We start from the raw sequence: 5331 nt of genomic DNA, 5'->3' as shown, positions 1-5331 counted from the left end.
AACTCAGAAATCTGCCTGCCTCTGCCTCCCAAGTGCTGGGATTAAAGGCATGCGCCACCACCACCTGGGCAAATCCCTGCATTTGCAAAAGACTAGCTAAGACATCAACATCATGGACTGAGAAACTTCCAGATTCTTAGACTTTTTGTTCATAGCTTACCATTGATGTATAATCTGGATCTCAGCCTGTAAGTCACTCCCATACCCACAGCTTTTACACACACACACACACACACACACACACACACATATTAGTGTATAATGTGTATATGTTTTTGTGTGTGCATATAGAGAGATTCATTTTTTTAAATTCCATTACTCTAGAGAACCCTGAGTAATAGAGGGGCCAGGCCACCAAACCAATTAGATAAAGGAAATGGACTGCGAAAATTATTTAACCATAGTTTAATTTCATAAAATAAGAGTCATCAGTAATAAATCTGCTCCACACTCTCTATTATGTGGTCTTGAAATTTCTCCAACCCCTCCCAAAAAAATTACTTTAGCTCCAGGCAAATTCTTAGAATAAACACAGAAGATGGACAGATTCTTCATCAAAGCAACACAAAAATAAGCTCCAACTAGATGTCTTTGCTAAACTATGGAGCTTAATGTGTTTAGCTTCCATAGACCTTAATACTGTGATTTCTAGTGTCTTTCAGCCAAGCTCTTAATAAAAATGGCCAAGTAAGTTCTATTTATGTCATTTCAAGACTACTTTAGCCCAATGTTTTGAAATCTACATACCCCAAAGACTAACATGTTAGATTATTCACAGTCAACCTTAGGCAGTGAAGGAAACCATTAAAAACAGAAAACTAGTGAAAATGTAATTGAATAAGGGGGCCATATTCCAGTTCCTGAAAGCAGTAGAACTTGGCAGCTTTTGGTCACATGTTTCTGGATTTAGAAGCAAGGATAGAAGAAAGGGGTCATAACATTGACATCCATTAATAAGAAATGCCATTGAAGCCAGGCATGTGACAGTGCTGCCTTTGCATAGAGGCCCAGAGAGACCATTTTATGAAAGGTGTTATGCAATCTTCCTCATAGATTAATGAAAGCTACTGTGGCTAGTTATGTCACAGGGGGGGTCTCTACATGGAGACCCAGAGAGACCATTGTGTGAAGTTGGGAATGTAAAGTGTGGATTGCCTTGGATACCCCAGGAGCTTAGAGACTCTAGAGCCATGGGATACCACCCAAGACAAGCTGCTAAGAGGGAGTGCAACAAGCCTGGGGGGGGAGGTGTTTTGTAGTCACCAAAGCTGAAAGACACAGGAGATCTGAAAAATGTTTAGATATTACACATGGAGATGCAGAGTTGGAGTTTGACCAGTTAGTTGTTGCTATTGCTTCAGTCCAGTCTTTCTTCACTGTGTTCCCTTTCCTATGTTTTAGAATGGCAATGTTATCCTACATGATATATTGAAAGTATGTGACATACATATAATATATATATTACACATATGTATATATACACACATATGTATATGTATATATACATATGTATATATGTGTGTATATATGTGTATGTATGTATATATACATATATGTGTATATTTACATATATATAAATAATAGGGAATTTCAGAGATTACATGAATCCCAGAAGAGACTTTGAACTTCTGATTTTTAAACAGGGTTGAAACTTTTATAGACTATGGGAACTTTTAGAGTTGGAATAAATGCATTTTGCATTAAGACATGCTTACAAACCTACGGAGGCCAGGGAGTGAAAAATGTGGCATTTTGAATATAATTTGCTCCCATAAGCCCATAGTGAGTAGCACTATTAGGAGATATGGCATTATTGGACTAGTTGTGGCCTTCCTGTCTAGCTGTGGGAGTGGTAAAATCCTGTGCTTGAGCTACACACAGTGTGGAACACAATCCTTTTCTGCTGCCTTTGTATCAATGTGTAGAACAGCCAGCTCATTCTCCAACATAATGTCTGGATAGATACTGCTGTGCTTCTCACCACGATCAAACTGGACTAAATCTCTGAAACTTTTATCCAGCCTCAATTAAATATTTTTTTCTTTATAAGAGTTGTCTTAGTCATAGTGACTCTTCACAGCAACAAAACCCTAACTGAGACAGTTGGTAATTTTTAACAATATTAGGTGTTTTTTTTTTTCAACATGTATTAACATTTTCAGTAAAGTATTAAATTTTACTGGTTAAAATGACAGTGATGTTGACTTAAATGACTAAATTCATTTTACTTTCTGTCACATACATACTTTTTAACATATAGTAAATAATATATATAACATATAGTAAATAAAGTAATGTGACTTTCAATAAATGGAGCTATGAAACATGCATTTCTGATTCCAAGGACTTCAATAACACAATTAGTTATTACCTTACAACTTTATTTTAATTATAAGAAATTTATTTTTTGTTTTTTTCTAAATCAGCGTTATATAACGGTATGTATGAAATACACATGAGAAAACTTTAAGTCTCCTATACTGTCCAGTTCCATTTTTATAATTTGATGAGATAATTCATGACAATGTCTACATACTTTGAACAAGAACACCCTTAAAAATTAACTGAAAAAAAAGAACAAACAAAAAAAATTACTGAAAAATAATGCTCATTCGTAATATACAAATATACAATGTAAAAGTCAATCTATTACTTCATATAATAACAAACTCTATAAGTTACATACTGAATATTATAAAAGAGTTAGCAGTATAGCATTATATTTCTGTTAACCCATTTATGTCTCTTGATGGTGCAATATTGTCATAGGAGTAACTATTTTATCCATATTTTAGAAGGAGAAGATTATATTGTTATGGATTATATAACTAAGAACCAACAGGTTAAGGCTTCAGACCTTCTCATTTTGCAGATAATTTTATTTTTCACAATTTTATGCTCAACTGGGATATACCTTATCATGGACACAGTTAGACACAAAACATATTTCATGCTATTTCTCTTGTATTTGGTATCATAATAGTCCAATTCACAGCTGAAGCTCTTGGGAAAAACAGAGAACAAAAAGTAGAAATTAATTAATTTTCATTTTGTGGAATTCAAATGTATCTATGCACATCAAATTCTGTACTATATGAGCTGAAAGGACAATATGAGGTGATAAATAAAGATTTCCACTGGTAGGTAAACTAACTCCTTACTCCTAATCATATGATTCCCTTGTATACAAAAAATGGAGGAATAATGTCCATGTACATAAACCAGGGGATAGGATGATAATCTATAACTGATTTTTTAAAAGGTAATCTGTGATTTTTTATTCAAGTAAACATTGGGTAATATCTATTTCAGTGAAGAAATTTGCCTTAATGTTGGTCGCACAAGACAGTCTCCTGGCTTCAAAATAAATCATCTTTTTCAAAACCTCATACAAAAAAGTGTTTAATTATAATTACAAGAAATCCTCAATAGGTCTTTGCAATAAATTAATCATGATCTGCTTTGAAGCAGAATATAGGAGTAAATGAACATTGTTATAAATGGCAAGAGACTCCCAATATTTTATTTTTTATTATTTTCAAAATGAGAAAAGTAAGTCTTCAGTTTTAATGCATGCATCAGAATGTCAATAATTAATTATACACTCCTCTCTAGAAAGCAGTAAAATGGATACATATAAACATCTTTCAAGAAAAGTCAATAGACCTAATGTCAAAGGCAATGGAAATTCAATGCATGATCTCTTTCATCTTTTCAAGAGAATTGGACCCAAAGATGTTTCCTTAAAGAGAAAACACACTTTGTTAGGAAAACTTTTCAAAGTCATATAATTATTCACTAAATAAAAATATTAAAATCTATGAAAATTAGATCCAGTCTAAAAATGCAACAAAGATCTCTCCAGCCTCTCTTATGTTATATTCCCTCTCAACCCTTCTCAAACTCACTTCTTTTTCTTTAATTTTCACTGTTATATATATAAGCATATATGTATATGCTTTTAAGACTGATCACTTGAAATTAAGTAACCATTTAGGTGCTCACTTCTGGAAATGACTCAGGAGCCCTAAGTTGTCTATAAGTTTTTCCAGGTATACGCTTCTATGAGATTTTACCCCTTTTATGACAGCACAACTATTTGTGTGTTCATTATCAAATCTTATTTTGGCAGCCATGTTGCTGAATTATCCTGGGTGCGACTTGCCTGAGTTTTCTAAGAGACACAATTTCATTGCAGATTTTCTTGTTCTCTGGATATTGCAATCTCTCTCTTCACTCTTTCATGTTCTGCAAGATTTGTTGCAGAAACTGTGTGTAAAGGTTATCTGTACTTTTAACTACTTGTGATTTTCTATAATAGTTTTGGTTTACTACAAAGATTATTTTCTTTGATTATAAAAGAGAGCTATCCTTATTTATGGGCATAAAGATAAGTACTAGGTTACAGTTATGAAATATAGTAGCTTAGTAAAGTAGATTCTCTTTTAAGATTCACGACCTAATTATCCCAGAAAAGTTAGGTAGTTTTCTAGTACCAGAAATGTTTTTGTCCCTTTGATAGGATCTTTAGACTAATTAGACAGTTCTAGTTTATTGCCGGGTTATGAGTACAACTTCTTTCAACTTTTAGGAACATTTTGTCATGATTGTTATTGTGATTCTCAGGCATCAGGTCTAAGTACAAGTATGGGTTGTTCCCACCTTTTCTATCTTGTACAGCATTTCCTGATATTGAACTAGTGTTCAAGAAGGAGACTTAGAGGTTATATACTCTCTAGGCTATATTACTGAGGCAAGGAAACTGTACACTTCATTTTTTTTCTTTTTAAATATATTTATTATTTAAAAATACATATATGTGTGGATAGCTGGAGGGTAGACATGAATATACAAGAGATAGCTGGTGTCATTGGAGGACTGAGGCATCAGATTATTCCTAGACCTGGAGTTATTGATATTTGTGAGCCACCTGCTGTAGATGGTGGGAACTGACCTTGGATCCTCTAGAGGAGTCCTTTACTGTTTTTCAGATTCTGAGCCATCTCTCCAGCACCTACTCTCCTTTTCTCTTTCTATCTATAAACTATATATTTATTTATCTACCTATGTAACGGTATACTTATCATCTTTTTGAGTATATGTTCATCTATATACCTACTTACATGTAACCCATTAATTCATGATAACTTCCCTATGCACTGATTTGAATGATACAGGAAGAGAAATTCTTGAGCATTTAATGAATGAACCATTATTCTGGGCATATGTCTGAGCACATTTTTAGATAAAGCTTAATTTTTAAGTCAGTGGATTATATAAAGCATTTCCTACTACTTAGTTCTTATTTCATAAAGGTTGAACTCAATAAAA

Source organism: Mastomys coucha, unplaced genomic scaffold, assembly GCF_008632895.1.
Source record: "Mastomys coucha isolate ucsf_1 unplaced genomic scaffold, UCSF_Mcou_1 pScaffold6, whole genome shotgun sequence".
Taxonomy (NCBI): domain Eukaryota; kingdom Metazoa; phylum Chordata; class Mammalia; order Rodentia; family Muridae; genus Mastomys; species Mastomys coucha.
The sequence above is the reverse complement of the archived record's forward strand: the minus strand, read 5'-3'. Positions refer to the sequence as shown.